Consider the following 18,324-nt stretch of genomic DNA (forward strand, 5'->3'; position numbering starts at 1 on the left):
GGCAATGACAGTTGGCCACTCCTACTGCCTCTCAGCCACACCAAGTTGGCCTTGCACTCAATCGGCGGCGTTATGTAGCACCAAAGTTTTAAATAGCCCGCTATAGCTTCGCTATAGCACGCTATAGCGTTTAGAAAAGGTCCCGCGCTAAGAGTCTTTTGTTCAAACACTTGAGCAAACATTTTAAATAGCTCGCTATAGCTCCGCTATAGCACGCTATAGCATTTAGAAGAGGTCCGCCGCTAAGAGGCTTAGCGCGCTATTTAAAACTTTGTGTAGCACCCCACAATAGTCGTTCACCACCAAAGACCTCCACCCACCAGTCACTCCCCAAAGCCACATGCCCGCGTGCATGAATCACGGCAACCACCACCTAGTTCCTGCACGTCGGTGGGACTAGGCCAGCCCGTTGGCCAGTAGCCCACATGCACCTGCCAACTCCACCCATGCACATGGGCCAGGTCATGTCGCCCGCGTGCGCCGGCCCTAGATCTAGGCAGCCGGCACCTGCATGGGCACACCGGCCACCCCACCGCGCAGCCCTCCACGTGGACGTCGTGCCTAGCAACCACCGCCGCCAACACGCCATGCCACGCCGCCGTGCCCCATGCACGCGTCGCACTACCACCGATATCTGACGTCCCGCGCCTCCAGCTTCTGACCAGGAGGGAGAGGAATTGCCGACAGTGCCCTGGCTGACTGGGCTTTTCCCGCCAGTTCATGCCGACAACGGCAAGAGAGGAGGGAGGTGGGTTCGCTTTCATTGGGGTGTGGCTCTCCTCAGACGCCCGCGGATGCGACGTGAGGAGAGGAGGAGAGAAATGGGGAGCTTTTCCAATCCATGAGCATCTACTCAATCATTGCCAAATTTTAGTGCATATCTTTTTTAACGGCCAAAATTGTAATTTTTGATCAACTTTATCTATATTTACAATACTCACATCCACCGGATGTCACCATGTCGGAGGCCGGAGCCACCATTCATTCGGCTGTAAAGGTCCGTTCCAAGGCAAGAGCTACAACCAGCTGCAGGCTTAGCTAGATGTCGAGTCCAACAAAATCTACCATGGAATGAGCATATGGGGTCACCCGTGCCGACTCACCGAGTGGAGATGTTGGTACCAACACCACAGCTTCCACGACCAACTGCGAGAATGATGGATGTGGCTAGGTTGCTTCATCTTAACAAGGGTGAGATATTGAAGCTCGTCTGGTTTTGACCAGCCATTCTTTTGGCTTGCAAGCTTGTTGCTTGTAAATTAGGTCATTGAAACCATATACGTTGGTTGTAATTAGCAGTACATGTATAAGAAAAAAAGATTATGAATTATGAGTAACATGTGCTCGCTTTACAATACTGAAAAGATCATAATAACACAACGGCCTGTTTTTTGGTTTCCACGTGGATTCTCAACGATGATATAATGAAATCATGTTGAAGAAGTGAGGAATTTAGAAGGCATGGCGGCTGAAATAGAAATGCAGATATTTTAGCTTTGCTCGTTCGTGGGTAACCCACGCGAGTTTGAATGGGCTTAATGGGAGATTGCTCCGTGTAGCCAACCTTTTGGCATTAATTAGCTCGAGCTTTCAAGGCGAACTAGCATTGAACACATTGAAATAAGCAACTGCTCCACCAACTTCACTCGCATTAATAATACTTGTTGACTTATATATAACACCCCAGCGTCACTAGAGTAGATATCACGTTACATCGTTTCACCTTTTTCAAAATTGTTGGGTACCACCTAGCTTAGGAACTCTTGTAGGGGCAATTACATAAACAGCGGAAAATGATTTACAAGATAAGAATCAAAAGAGTGGAAAGAAGTTGTGAGAATAGGAGGCATCAGGAATATAGGTTGAGCAATAGCTTTGTTTATTCCTGAATGAAGTTAAGTTAGAAGTTGCGGCTTCATCTTGCACAGAGACATGTGTTCAAACTACGCATTGGTTCCTAAAATTGACCGGTCTATCTGGTATGGCCTTTTTACTGTTGTTGGAGAAGATGCTGTCTTGTTTTCTATATGGATTTGGAGATCTGAAGCCTGACGTAGAATGTTTGAGACAGTGAGACGTGCAAAGGTTTTCATTCAATAATTTTGCCACCTCGTTTTACTATCTTGCTCCAGAGACTATCCTTTGGAAGCATAGAAAAAGACATAAGGAGGAGAGCCCTCGTGACACATGTAATATAGATGATATAAGGAACTTAAGTCGCAACCATGGAATGTCAAACCTTGGTGGAGTGCTTTGATCACAACGTACCTCAAACACTACCACGGTACCTGAGCCATACTTAGTCTTCTATACTCCACTTTAACAACACGTCGGTAGCATTAGTTTAGCACATCAAATATGTGGTGTTGATATAAACAAACCAATAAGTGAATATGGTAGAGCCATCTCTTTCGAGAGGCCAAGGATAAAACAAAGTTCATGAACTTGACACGAAGCAGATCTAATTTGTCTTACTGCCTGGTACTCGGGAAATAGATGCATGTATCTTATGTTGCAGAGGCCGTGTACTCCCCTTTCCAAAAAAATAACAAAAAATTCTAAGCAGGCCTAGTGTGCTAGCTTAACCACATCACACATAGTGTATGCGTAGAAACAAAGACTACGAGCAGGTCGTTTTATGCTTCATTTTTCCTCTTAAGGGGCCGGGGAAGATCAATGGAATCCTGGGCTAGCTGTTGTTGATAAACTTGGTGACCGATTTCCATATTTTTACTTTTAGAGAAAAGGTCGAGGCCCGACTTTAAATTAATATAGCCAACAGGCAACGAGGGTCGCATCCAAACCGAGAGAAGGCCCGAGGATCGAGGCACGCAGGCCCGAGGATAACCCAAAAGGACAGTTTAAGCCGAGAGAAGGCACAAAGGCACAACACTAAACAACAGCAACAACTAGGACATCCCGGCCCGATCCCTTCTAGATAGAGATATAGCTGTTGCACGGACGCGGTCGGTGAGGTCCACCACAGCCGCCTTGTCCTCCTCCTTAATCAGAGATCTCCACTACTGCAAAAACATGGATAATTTGAACATAACATTAGCCGCCGAGTTAGGGAACACCTTTTCAATGGTAAACTTGTTTCTGGTGGTCCACAAGGTCCAGCACATGGCCGAGAAACCGAACCAGAAGAGGCTTTTAGTTAGCCCCAACAAGGTAGCTGAGAGGAGGTGGAGGGTAGAGAAATTAGCAAGGTCCCAGCAGACGCACAGCCAGTCCCTTAAACAACTCTAGAGTAGTAAAGCCAACGGGCAACGAAAGTTGATGTGGTCAGTATCCTCAGGGCTCCCGCAGAGAGAGCAGAGATGAGAGCCCGGCCCATGCCGTTCTTAATTTGATCAGCGGCAGGTAAACGACCACTCATGGCCAGTGCATCTTTTTCTCCTGTTTCTCTTCATTGTTTTTCCCTGGCTCACATAACACCTGCCACTTGTTCGATGACCTGCCTGAAGAGCTCCGCCGGCACGTGTTGTCCCTTCTGCCTCCAGGTCATGCCATGCAGACCTGCGTGCTCGACACCTAGTGGTGTGACCATTGGAGGTGCACCACTGACCTGCTCCTCTTCTTCGACGAGTTGAGTTTCATGAGCTGCCAGCATTTCAAACAGCTGGTCAAGCTCTTCATCCAGCTCTGAGGGAACTCATTTCTTGACAAAGTTTGAGATCAGTGCATATGTTGATGGTGAGGAGTGCACAAATGGATTTGGAAACGGCCGCAAAACGCGACTGGTATTTGGGCGGTCCTCCTCCGAGCCAAGTATTTTTGGAATTGGTCCTTCTTTGAGGCAACATCTCGGGGCTCGCCTTTTTGGAATGGGCTCCAACGGGTCAAGCTGGCTTTTGCTTTGGGAGAAAAATTCGAAGTGCATGACGGGCGTTCGATCAAGTTTTGGTTTGATTCTTGGGCCGACGATCACCCTCTCTGGATGGACTACCAGGACCTATACGCCTTAGTAGTGGAGCCGAATGCTGCTGTAGAGAGGTGCTCAGATCTTCTTCCCCGGTCATTCCTTTCTGCCGGGACCTGAGTGCTCCAGAATGGGTTATTTGGGAACAACTGCTGCAGAAACTGGCTCCGTTTGCCTTCTGCAGGCCCGGACTCGGTATCTTGGCATGTTAATCAGTTAGGGCTGTTTTCGGTCAAGTCATTGTATGTAACTCTTACCAAGGAGCCTGCCCTGGATATCGCATTGCTTATGGAAAGCGCGTATTCCTCTAAAAGTAAATGAATTTTTGTGGCAAATGTTCGTCAACAAACTGCCCACTTCGGTCAACATCGCGAAATGCAATGGGCCATCCGCTGGGTTCTGTGCGCTTTGTGCAGCGCCGGAAGACGCCAATCATGTTTTTTTCAATTGCGACCTTGCTCGTTTCGCCTGGAGTGTTGTGAGAGAGGTTGCTGGGGTCAGTTGGGATCCCTAGTCATGTGTTGATCTACTTTCATGTCTTTCTTCCGTTTCATGGCAGTGTACGGCACGTGTTTTGGACCAGTGTTGGCGACTTGGGGCATTGCTCTGGGATCTTTGGCAGATCAGAAATAAGCTTTACTAATATTGAGGGTGTTTTCCCTTCACACTATTTTCAAATGTACCCATTTCATACAGCAGTGGAGCCCTTTGGGGAGGCAGTGGAACGCTGATTTGTTTCAGCAAGCTACCCTGGGATTTTGCCACGTCTACAACTTGGCAAGGGAGGCTCAAGTTGTTTCTTAGGGAAGGTGACGTCTTTTGGGTTGAGCCTACATGCTCTGTTTGGACCTTTTGGTCGTGTAATGGATTTCCTTTTTGGTCCGAGAACTTGGTGTGTCTTGTGTCTCGACCTTGTGGCTGCGTTGATCTAAAAAAAGGAGGAGTGCACATACACAAACGCCATCATGTTGATCGAGTATGCTCTCAGGTACCAAGCTAAAGATTTCCGAATCAGTGATGGTAACATTGTGGAACCACCAACACTCAATGCCCCTCTCATCTCTCAGCACGTGAAGACCATAGACCTTTACCAGGTTTACCTACAAAAGCCCCACTCTGAATTACTCGCGCCGCCCGGCATTTGGAAGACCTAAATATACGGCATTGCAACATTGGTGCACGCATGATATCTTCCAAATCACTTCAGTGTTTGCGCATCACCGAATTTTGTATCTTCTCTTTGAAGTTCCTCATTCCGATTTCTGTGTCGGGTCTTATCTCGCTGCAATTTGATGATTTTACATCGAAAGAAAAGTACAATGCCAAATAAGTCGCTGACACAACACCGAAAAAGGTACTGCCTGAAAGATAAAACATAACCTAAACAACAACAGAAACGAACTAATGATTCATTGCACAAGGGTGAACGACCTACACATAATATATACTAGAAACCCAAGAAAGAACAAGCAGGGGCCACCAGCATACATGAAAGCATTTGCCATATACACCGAAGGAGTTGCAACATCTCAGAGGAACGACCATGAAAGTAGAAGCATAAGCTCTCCATATTGGCATCAACCACCAACCCAAAGTAAAGCCACTTGCACAAGCATGGGTGCCAGAATGAAGAAGGACGTAAAATCATGTTGAGCATTGCTCCAGTGCAGGGGTGATGACGACTATAGGAATGTCACACAGCCCACCAAGCACTCGCGCCATCATGTACATGATCTAGCATCCAGAGAAGGGGAATGATGATCCAGAGGGCAGAGATCAACCTAGTGGTATGGAGCCGAAGTCAATGTTCGGTAAGAGGACCGTGCATGTCTAAAATAACAACCGGCCACAACCAACTCCAGAAGGACGAGGTGACTGGAGGAGGGCATGCCAGATCACAACTGAGGGGTAGGAGGAGTGCCAGCTCGAATGGTGGGAGCCTGAATCTGGCCGAGGATGACCAAGGAAGGGGTGTGGAGCACCGTACACTACAATGAGGCCACCGACTAGTAGCCACCGCGGTTGACCAGTGGGTGATGGAGCGTCATATCCAATGGCAGGTATGCCGGATCAGGCCAAGAAATGAACAAATCTTCAGTTGAAGAACCACAAAGACCGAGACATCTAGACTGCAGTGGCCTGGGATGGGATGACCAAGGGAAGCCGGACTATCAGACAACTAGGAGAAGGATATGGTGAGCATCATACCATGATAAAATCGATCGCCGGCAGCCCCCAGCAAAGGAGGGGATGATAATTAGTTCTTGGAAACTGTATATGCTGGTTGTAATTAGCAGAACATGTACAAGAAAAAATGAATTATGATTACCAGTTATATATGTGCTTCACTTGACAATACCGATAAGATCCTATTAACACAAGAGTTTGTTTCTTGATTTCCATATGGATTTTGAACAATATTATAATGAAATCATGTTCAAAGAGTGAAGACTTGAGGAGGCAAAGTAGCTGAAATAGAAATGCTGACATTTTGTTTTTCTCGTTCACCGGTAACCCGCACCAGTTTGAACAACGGAGTGAAGTATAAATTACTCAACATAGACAACTTTTTGGTGTTAGCTCAAGCTTTGAAGGCGAACTAGCTGGCGCAATTTAACATGTGTGTCGTGGCTCGATGGCACTGAACACATGCAAAAAAAGAAGTGCTCCACCGATTCACTTGCATTAACAATACTTTTGCCTTATAAATAAGGGTACAACCTCACCAGAGTAGATATCACGTTACGTTGTTTCACTTTGTTCCAGCTTGTTGGTAGCAGCTAGCTTACTAGTCCCATAAAACAATGGAATTGTTTTGCAAGAAAAGAACAAAGGAGTTGAAAATTCATGTGGGGGATGGGAGGTGTCAGTAACATGCGCAAGATAGGGCAACTCTGCCCCCTTCACCATTCTTGCAATTGACCGTGCCGGCAATGGCGCCTATGACAGTGCCTCTACTTGGCAACTTGCCACTAGTGACCCCGTACGCTCCATCTTCAATCTGCTCATTCACGATGGAGTTTGTCGGACTATGTGAATCTAGCTAAGCCATCAGTTAGTTGTGTCTCTTGCCGTGGAAGAGAAACATGCTGTTGAACGCCAGCTGCGGCCCGTGACATGGCCAGGCCTGGTGGTTGGGTGTACGATAAATATTGATAAACTTAAAATTGATACAGTGTTTGTTTCGATTGGCTTGGCAAGTGTGTATAATTTGGCTTTGCAAGAATGCAGTACAAAATAATTTGGCTTGGCAGGGCTGTATGTAGTACAAAGTAAAAGTAAGGAAAGTAATCTAGTGGTTGGTTGTTCTCCAGCTTCAAGAATGATATAGAGTTTGCTTCGATTCTCGTTAGTGTGCGTAAAACTTTGGGACATAGGGTTGAGGGGGTGTGGGTTTGAATATTCACAAAACTGATATACCTTTCACAAATGAGATGTGGTCTATCGTAAAGGAAAATGACTAGAAAGACAATAGTGTGCCAACTTGGCGTCCAATAATACAATTATCAATAGTTTTGTCGTGGTTGATTATGGACACCAAATGTAAGTATCCTAAATGTCTCTACAAATGTTTACTTCGCTGTTGCAACATATCTTATTTGCAGGTACTATAATGTTTCTTTTTCAACAACTACTATACAGTTGAATGTAGAAGAGTTGTTTTCTGTTGTTGGAAGGGTGTGTGTAGTGATTTAGGACGCCAATGGCCAGCGAACATTTGCTGGGATGGGTTGCATTTTTTTAACATTTTTGCTGGCAGTTTTTTCATAAACACATGACATTTTCTTCAGAACAACATCATAGTTCTTCGGAGGAAGGTATTTTCTTCTAAAAAATGCCACCGTTTGATCTAGCAACGCAATTGTCAACAAAATGCGTTTGTTTGCCATCCCTTACCGGGGAATGTCTACCAAATAACATTTTCGATGATTTGTAATAACTCCTTTTTCCAAAGAGACCGAAGAAAGAACAATAAATTCCCACAAATAAAAGAAACATAAAAAACATTTTTATCTCGATTTCTATGGTTATTGAAGTTTTAGTCTTTAGTCCAATGTCACAACAATGTTGTTTGCAAAATGGCTGTTCTTCTAAAGCGTCATACGTATAACCCGAATTTCCTTGATTCCGGTTAAGTGATTTATACTCGTGAAGTACAAAGGAGAGAAAACTATGGGAAAATTTATTACTACGCAATAAATGCTATCTAATTTTTGTAATTAGATATGAAGATAGGTAGTGCTCAAAAGATAAGAAAGATCAGCCATTTTGAATACGGGAAATAAATAAATGGATACCGCATATATGAAAAAGAAGCTCACATTTATTACATGATAAATACCAATACATACAAAAAAATAAGTACAAAAATAGAGATAGAAACAAGATACATCAGCCGACTATAACATCACACAACAGTAGGAAGGAGATAGAACGATCGGCGAAGCTCCACGAACGAGACTGTCATTTGCGGTGGATACCAGAAGATGCATCCCATCTAGGTATGCGGATAACCGAGATCTTGGTCCATTTCGACATCCTCCTTCCCTTTTATGGCACCGATTTTCTACCTAAACGCTATGAAATTCAGATCCCTATACCAAGTATGTGTTCGTGGTAGATGGATTTTGGGGACGGTTTTTGCTGGTGGTTTGGGTAGCGATCTGACCGTCGCTGCGTGGGAACTGACGGCTAGGATTCGACATGGGAACCCATCTCAAATCGGGGGTGGGGCTACTAGTAGTAGTACAGCGTGCTTGCTCCCCTCTAGTGTCTTCCTCACGAGTCACCCGTGAAGCAAACCGTCCGCCCCCGGATTCACCCCGTGAAGCCGGCGCCGGCGGAAGCACTCCTCCGCCATCATACCGGCCGGCGGTTCCCCCAGATCTGCCGTCTTGGAGATCGGCCCCATCCCGTCGCTTCACGGTGGGCGTTACTAAGCCCGAAATCGCGTTCTTGGTTTCTATTTTCAGTTCACGAGTGTCGAACCATCCGGCGACGGTGATCTGAGATTGTTTCGTTGTAATTTCTTAGGAAGCTTAGCTGGGTAGGCGTAGCGCGCGCAGTTCAGCCATCCTAGTGTGCTACCAAGGTGGAATTTCGCTCCTGAATTTCTTATTCATCGGTGTTTGCTCACCCTTTTCCAGCAGGAACAGGGCACTCTGTCTGAACTGAAGCACCTGGGCTATCTTTGGCAATAAAGGGCTGATCTTCCCTGGTGGTGCCGCAACGACGATGAAGACGCATGAGCGTGCTGCGAACTTGGCCCTTGCTGGTATGTTCATTTCTTAACAATTCAGTTATTAACCTGCCTGTGGCCTGATTTGCTAGTTCGTTCATGTGTTTGATGACATTGTGCAGGTTTGAGCTTGGCGCCGCTCGTGATCAACGTGAACCCGAACCTGAATGTGATACTCACAGCGTGTCTTACTGTCTATGTGGGGTGTTACCGTTCTGTCAAGGCGACTCCACCCTCTGTGAGCAACATGTCCCTCTCTATCTATTCTGTCAATGTTATAAGTTGTTAACCTAGGCTGACACAAATTCTTGCATATGGCTCTGCTCAACTTATTATTAACTCTTTCCGTTTCTTCTTATGCAGGAGACCATGTCCAAGGAGCACGCGATGCGGTACCCTTTGGTGGGGAGTGCTATGCTTCTGTCTCTGTTCCTGCTGTTCAAGTTCCTCTCCAAGGACCTGGTCAATGCTGTTCTCACCGCCTACTTTTTCGTTCTTGGCATCGCCGCTCTCTGGTAATTCCAACGTTTCACACAAGAGATTTTCGGAAGACGTAAATACTTAGAAGTGTAAATGTGAACTTACAAACATTTGTGTTGCCCTGCTTGATTATCCAGCGCAACGTTGCTGCCTTCCATAAAGCGTTTTCTTCCAGAAGGGTGGAATGATAATGTCATCGTTTGGCGTGCTCCGTATTTCGACTGTATGATCCCTGCCTTCATTTTGTTTGCTGGTCGCTTGCTTTGTGCTCTACATCCTGAAGCTCATGCCAAACTATACAGCAAAATTCCTATTACTGTTTGCGAGCCTCACAGACTATATATTCTGTTTCATCTCTAGTATTTCTAAGTGCTAGATATACACTGTGGAGACGTAATGTGCTAATCAAGAGTCCAAATACCCAAGTATTGATTATCCTAATTCGAACAGGCTTCAATAAAATTCAGCACTGTTGCCTTTGTACACCAGTAGTTCATTTTAAGGGGGAACTGGGAAACTGTCTGTACTGTATTCTGGCAACATGATATTGCTCAGTTGCTCTGCAAAATACTGGGGAAATTAATTGGCACTTAAACATACATTTTTTTGACAATGTTGCATTTGATATGGCATGTCATTTTTATTGCTGTACTGGAGTCTGGTTACATTTGCAAGATTTTTGATGCATTTGTTGCTTCTTATGCAATAAGATGACTCTTGTCTTGAGTTTTAATTAACTTCATCCTTACCATATCTTACAAACACAAAACGATTGCGCCTTCTTGATGATATTACAAGTTTAGAATTTTATCGTTCTATTCCCCTTTACAAGCTTGACTCTTGAGTCTTGATGATGATTCACGCTCATTAACTTCACATTTCAGCACTCTCGGTGGAGTTTACCAAGTCTCAAGTTGTTGCGTCAATCCCAGGATTCTTCTTCTGCGTATGGTATGCCATGAAGAAGCATTGGCTAGCCAACAATGTTTTGGGAGTAGCATTCTGTATTCAGGTCTGTCATAACTGCTAGAGCTTAAGGTTAATATGCATTGCTAGAATAATCATGGGCCTCCCTGTTTTTTACTAGCTCAACCTTAATATTTTAGTTCTTATCTTGCAGGGAATTGAGATGCTATCACTTGGATCGTTCAAAACTGGCGGTATTCTCTTGGTATGCGTTCACTCAAAGTTTGTAACGAGCTGAAACTTATGTATTCCTATTTTCTGCTGTTCTTGTAAACCTCTTTCATTATTTCAGCCACCTACATATCTTTCTCTTTCTCACCTCTCTGCTATCATAATCCTTACTTCCTGGAGCATGACATATATGTACAATAAATACAATTTGGATAAAAATAGCATGCCATGCATGTAGGATAGATACAATTTGAAGTAACTGATATTCTAGAATTTTTGCTAGCCTTTCTTCTGGCCGTCTTTCTCGAAAAGCAATGTTATGCAGTGCTTGCTGGCCATATTGACGATCTGCGGTTTGCATCTCTAGTGATTGTACTTATCATCGTATTGCGTCCCTCTTCTCTTTATAGAATTAACAAATTTCTAGCAGCTCACTAAATGCATAGCAGTGTTCTTGTTCTTGTTTTCATGATTTTTTTGTATTATATAATCGAGTTTCAGTCAATTACTTTTACTGTGGTGATAGTCTGAATGATTATTCTCAATTTTGGTTCCGTACTTCAGCAAAATTGGTTCCCACTGTTGGTATGGTATTGGCAAGCTAACTATCCACAATTGCCTTTTCTAGTATGTACTCTGCGCCGTACTCATCCTCTGGCAAGTAGTATTGAACTGTGATCCTACTATCTAGTGAATTGGATAATAAGTTCAACTTGTTTACTGCTTTACAGATATCCACAGATTTTCCATTTTTTTGCTTGTGCATGCCTTATAAAAATGTTAGTTTCTGTCATTTCGTCAGTCCTGTTGCTGCAGTTCCATATATTGTCACTGAATCCTTCTCTTATTATTGCTTAATATTGTTTTGTGAATGGCTTCTCAATTTCCTCGTCAATTTCAGGCTGGACTTTTCTTCTATGACATCTTCTGGGTTTTCTTCACTCCAGTTATATATGGTCAGTGTTGCTAAATCATTTGATGCCCCAATAAAGGTTAGTGTTTTCGCTCAGTGTATTCACTCTTTTATCCCCAGCATTTTTTTTTCATTTTAGTTCATCTATTTTTTCCTCGTTCTATTTGTAGCTTCTATTTCCCACCGCAGATGCTGCACGCCCGTTCTCTATGCTTGGTCTTGGTGATATCGTAATACCAGGTTAGTGATAAACATGTTGGCTAGTTTCGTCTCATATTCTAGCGATATTGGCAGTGATACTGGATTTGTTCTCGTTTGTGATTTAATAGTAATGCCAGCGACATTGTGAATTATAACTCTGTTCTCGTGATAAATGGAGAACTTCTAGTCTAACTGTCATAACAACAGGATTGTTGTTACCACGTGACACATGTGGTAAGCAATCCAAACTATTCAAAAAAAAAACAGAATTGTTGTTGATATAAGGGATGTTTTATTTTATTGTTGTGGGTAGGAGATTCTGTATTTTTCTTGAAAACAGAGACTTTGGTGACATGCTAGGCTGTTGTAATTCCACCACATGACCGGTTCCATATTAAATACAATTAGCAATTGCAAATAAAACTATTTTTTCGCTATCTTAGTGCATTCACTCCTGTGTAGTTTGTTGCCAATACAGCCCATATATGCTCCAGGCCTGATATCAGGATTGTAGGTATGCAGTAACACCAAAAAGTAATTATGATTGGACCACTTCCAGTTGCACGAAAAAAATGCCAACTGAGTTGTGGTATTTCTCAGATGGAGACAACAAAACTTAGCTTGACACTACTATGTTGTATCATGATGATGTATGCTTTTTTCAGTTGTGGATTCTTCTTTTTGTAGATCCTAATAATAACTAGACTGAATCAGATGTTTAACATGGATGCTCAGACAATTGATGCAGTAGACTCATATAATATCTGTTCCCAGTGATCAGTTTGTGGATTCTTGTATTTCCCAGGGATGTGTTTGGTTAGTGAAAATGTTTTGTTGAAACATGCATTATAAACTCATAATATCAGTTCAGTATAACCAAAATAAGAAGAGGTTTTTGAAAAAAAAAATCCTAAGCAGTTCTCCATTTTATACAATACTGAAAACACATGCAGAGGCCTCCCATGTTTCCATAAGCATGTAACATCTTAACGTATAAATGTATATCTATTTATATAATTCTGATTGCAGGCATCTTTGTTGCGCTTGCCCTGCGTTTCGACGTCTCACGAGGGATCAAGAGCCGCGGTTACTTCAACAGCGCGTTTCTGGGATACACAGCGGGTTTGACAGTAACAATAGTTGTGATGAACTGGTTCCGAGCCGCGCAGGTAGTTCTATTGCTATTAATATATCTTCTCATCTTGTCGTTCTCTATATGCCCTAGTCTCTGGAATATTATTACCTATTTTGTTTCCTCTTCCTTCTATTTCTGATGATACGCAGCCTGCTCTGTTATACATCGTTCCTGGTGTGATTGGTTTCGTCGCTGTGCACTGTCTATGGAACGGGGAAGTAAAGCCGGTAATAAAGCTTGTTCACCTCTGATGATCAGATATTTTTTCTCCTTTCCTCATTTCCCATGTTCTTCTTTGTTTCATCTTGTTTCTGATCATATCATAACTACAATTCACTGTCAAAACTGCGAGGCTTGTTTGTTTCTGACTGTTTTACATTGCCAGCTGCTGGAGTTCACTGAGGCGCAGGCTGATGATAAGGAAGGTGGAGATCCCAATCATGAGAGCAAAAAGGCGGACTAGCACTCGATCTAGCAGCGCTCAGGTCTTTTTAGTTAGGGGAAGAAAGCCAAAGGAGGAGTTTCAATAGACCGGATGATCTCAAGAACCGAGAAATCCATTCACATCATAGAACCTCTTTTTCTCAAAAATTAATCTCTGTTTGGAAATGAAGAGAATGAAGTGGAGATTTGACTAAGGGAAGAAGTGAGCCAGCGTGAGAAGGTATAACATATGCATAATGCCTTATCTTGCAATATTATTTGAGGAAGGATTTTAGTTGACTGGATGCACTTAAGTGAGTTCCCTGCGTTCATTTAATATAATTTAGTCATAACTCCCAACTTTAGATTTTGTAAGCGAAACCTTGTGGTGAAGCATGTTTTTGTTCCAATAGAAATCCTAAAGAAAACTTAGGGGCTTGAATTATCGAAGAGAACGAGCATTCAAGTATTGCAACTCTACATGCTCAATTTGATTGACTTGATAGCACCTGTTGATAGAGTTATTGGGAGGAATGAATATTTAAAGTGATCAAGGTTATGCCAAAATTTATTCACGATATTAAAATCATGGAACTTCAGCCCTAGTTTCACGTCTCATTGCTATATGTTGAGATAATTCGCGTAACAGTGATTCCGTCACGAACTTGGAGATTCTGTGGTAAATGATCGACCTTCTCCGAGGGAGTGTGTATGTGGTAAATAAGAGCACTGCTTGTTGAGCTCGAAAGAGACAACCATTCTAGATCCGTAGTGCACAAAATTAAACCACAATGGAACGGAATTGGCTATAGTAAATTTGGGCATAACCCCATCACTGATAGTTGAAGTTCCAAAAGATAATGGTTGAAAGAAGTGCTCGAAAGCCATGACAAGGAGGCACTAGTAGGTGTTAATGAAATACTTGAAATCTTTGCTCTCTTTGTTTCCCAAACTCCCTATTGCATTTGTTGAAAAATGTTGGGTTGAATATCCATCCAAGAAAGAAATTCTTTCGCTTTCCTCCACACTTGGTTAACAAGAAAAGTTTGGTTTGAGAAATTATAACTAGTGATAGAAGACTATATGTGGTAGGAAATGAGCTTAGGTGCAACTATTCAATTGTGAATACTATTTTGAATGACTTTGCAGGATAGGAGAAGATGGATACAATATATTTTCTTGAGCCAGTAAAACTTCTTCTTATTCAATCAAGCTCCCTGTCATTCCCTTGATTTCCTGTTTTCTCAAGGACGAGCAAATTGTAAGCTTGGAGGAGTTGATAGCTTCATAATTTGTGATGATTTCCTAGTGGTTCTTGCTTGGTTTATCACCAGATTTTTATTACTTGGATATTTCTAATGTTAATCCCTTGAAATAGAAGAAAATCCATTTTTCCAATGTTTGGCAAGAAATGTCAATTACGAAAGAAAACCAAGGGGGTTGCTATAAATCAAGCCAAATGGAGCAACTTCCACGAAGAGACTCAAGTCAACAAGCGTAGCAAAGCAAAAGACTGCGTTCCCTACGACCGCGAGCACTAGTATGAGCGGTCAGCTCCACCACATATATACAAGCCACTTTCCTGAAGGGACGAGGGGAAGAAGAGAACCCTAGCCGCCGCCACACCATCCAGGACAGGAGAAGAGGGGATCAGAAGAACCATCGAAGATAATCTTAGTTTTGGTCCGTTCATCTCCATCATAAACACCCCCCTTCACTATGGTAAGAGGAATTCCAATCTGTGAGAACAATTGTGGCTCGTTCCAATCTCATCTGGAGATCAAGACGATATGAATTATCCATTTCATCTTATTGTGGATCTTCCCGGTATCATCGATATGGTTTTCATAGGCTTTATCTCTGTTGTGATTGATTACCCTCTTATGATGTGTGAGTAATTCCCTATAGGTGTGGGAGATGTAGGTTGTTGGAGATATGCCCTAGAGGCAATCATGTATGATGGTATTTCCCATGTGTTTATGAAAAAAAGATAGTCCTTGGACGTTATCAGTGATGTGTATCAGCAAGTACGTGATTTGTTTGCGGGACTATACATTGTATGATGACTATCCTAAAAGGTCCCTAGTTGAAAGTGTTGTGTGAACGCGCTGCCGACTAGACTAGCATATGACACGGTGGATGGCTCGGTCTCACTATCCATGGAGCATTGGATGCTAGCCAGATAATATGGACTCGAAAGTATCTGGTCGGATACGATGTAGTCGGGTCCGAGTCGAGATAAGGTCCGAGTCAGACAGACCCACCTATGAGACGAGGCGATATGTCATCTGTGAGTCTCTAGTACAACATATGTTCTATGTCCTAAGACATGAGATGGCACATGTACTCAGGATGGTGGCAGACCTGCTTTGGGCTGACCAAACGCTACTCCGTGACTGTGTAGTTACAAAGGTATGTTTCGAGCTTGTCTAGACCCATGCTTCAAGACATGGTCGAGGAAGATGGGATTTGCCCCTCCGATTAGGAGAGATATACTCTGGGTCCCTCGTGTGGTCTGACCAAGATAAGCATGGCCATACGACAAGGATTATATGATAATCCGGTTTGTGGTCGGCATCACGGGAACGAGAAAGAGGTCGAACTAGCACAACGATGACATACTCGCCTTGATCCCGACAACATATATCGTGTGGCAAAAAGAACAGAAGTGTGACATGTTGTACAGGTTCGCCAACTGGCTTCATTGTCTACTTGGTGGTCAGTACGCCTTGCTAGAGGCTGCTACCAGTTGAGTAGGTCGGAGGTGATCCAACCTACGACCAAGCTGACTTGAACCTAAGGGGCCGCACGCTTAAGGTAAGGAACCTGTGAGGCTCGATCTGACTCCACGAGTCAGATGTGATCCTACTCGGACTCGGATCTAGGCCGAACAGACTTTGGGCTTTAGGATCCAAGGCCCAAATGTTGAGCCCGCGATGGATGCCTATATATAGTGGGGGTGCGGCACACTCATTCGATTGATCGCTTCGGCGCCGTCACTAGGTTTCGCATGTGTTGCGAATAGCCACCTCCACTCGCCGCCGACTGTGTGATTGGACCTAGCAGTACGCCGCACGGTGCTCCTCCTGCACGTGCGGTGCACTTGTGCCGCTCTGGCGAACCGGTAGGTGGGGTCCGACGACCGGCTGTTCGAGGGAGATCGGAGGAGGAGATGAACCACGCAGACGCGCTGCCCCAACTTTTCTTCCGCTGCACGGCACTGCGCGTCCAGTGGTAAAGATCTGTGATCTATCTCCCGTAGCTTGTTCTTGGTTGATCTGCAGGTAGAATTTTTTTAATTTGAAGTCGATGCACCCTACAGTAGAACCCAACATAGGTAAGTGGTAAGATTCATTCGTGCCTATTCTATATGTCGTCATTTGTATATGTAGTGGTATAATCTATCTAGTACGTTGTTATGTTGTGGTGAACTCTATGCGTGTGTTCAATTTAAGGGCTGAGGCAACCTGATCTCAAGGACTACGTAGGTAACATATATTGTTTAGGAAATTTATCACCTCCGACATGACAGGTGGAGATATCTATGAGGATCAAACATAATATGAGATAACGGTGATCAATTAAACTTAATGCTTGGTTTCGGTCCAAGCACCTTAATTGTGGAAACGACCACTCTGTAGCAACGGTGAAGCAGGACCATAAAATGAACTATAATCCCGCGTGGAGGAGTTTCATGACCCGAGGGTGATCCACCTACAGAACACACATATCAAACACTATGAATGCAGTACAGGGTAACTGGTATTACCGTCGCACTAGCACTCTTGATACATTCTTACTATGGACTGAAATCAGTCCGAGCCAAATCTCTTCATTGTAGTAAACACAACTTTTAGTCTTATTTATGTTATTTACCTTTAATAGTTTTCATGGTTGTTACTTCAAACATCTTTTTATACTTGTCAATCGGTTTGTCTGTCGTTCAAGATAGTAACAATATCTGCAGAAGCTCAAACAATTACTTCACACAACAGCAGTGACACCTTGTGTGTAACAGAAGCGCCACTATAAATACTTTCCTCCGCTATTTGTTGGGACGATTACTCATTGGGATACTTCCGCAAAAGTGCTACACTACCCTGTTTGGCTTGCAGGAATCACCTAGCAGCCACACCGAGTCGGTCTTCCCCTCAACCGGCATAGCCTGTAGCACCCCGCAACTGTCGTTCACCACCAAAGACCTCCACCTACCAGCCACTCCCCAACTCCACACACCCGTGTGCAAGAATCGCGGCAACCACCCCCCAGCCACTGCATGTCAGCGGGACGAGGCCAGCCTGTTGGCCAGCAGCCCAGACACAACCGCCAAGTCCACCTGTGCACTGAACCCGGTCGCTGCGCCAGCCCCAGATCTAAGTGGTCGTCACCAGCACGGGCATGCCAGCCACCCCACCATGCAGCCCTCTATGCGGACGACGTACCCAGCAGCCACCACCGCCAACACACCATGCCACTGTTGGAAATATGCCCTAGAGGCAATAATAAAAGATTATTATTATATTTCCTTGTTCATGATAATTGTCCTTATTCATGCTATAACTGTATTATCCGGAAATCGTAATACACGTGTGAATACATAGACCATAATATGTCCCTAGTAAGCCTCTAGTTGACTAGCTCGTTGATCAACAGATAGTCATGGTTTCCTGGCTATGGACATTGGATATCGTTGATAACGGGATCACATCATTAGGAGAATGATGTGATGGACAAGACCCAATCCTAAGCATAGCACAAGATTGTGTAGTTCGTTTGCTAGAGCTTTTCCAATGTCAAGTATCCTTTCCTTAGACCATGAGATCGTGTAACTCCCGGATGCCGTAGGAGTGCTTTGGGTGTACCAAACGTCACAA

At 43.9% G+C, this 18,324-nt stretch overlaps 1 pseudogene; it reads left to right on the forward strand.

Annotated features, from left to right (window-relative positions):
- The first annotated feature begins 8,710 nt into the window (after positions 1-8,710).
- Positions 8,711-13,750, forward strand: LOC123135656 (signal peptide peptidase 1-like; annotated as a pseudogene).
- The last annotated feature ends 4,574 nt before the right edge of the window (positions 13,751-18,324 follow it).

Source organism: Triticum aestivum, chromosome 6B (genome assembly GCF_018294505.1).
Source record: "Triticum aestivum cultivar Chinese Spring chromosome 6B, IWGSC CS RefSeq v2.1, whole genome shotgun sequence".
NCBI classification, from domain to species: domain Eukaryota; kingdom Viridiplantae; phylum Streptophyta; class Magnoliopsida; order Poales; family Poaceae; genus Triticum; species Triticum aestivum.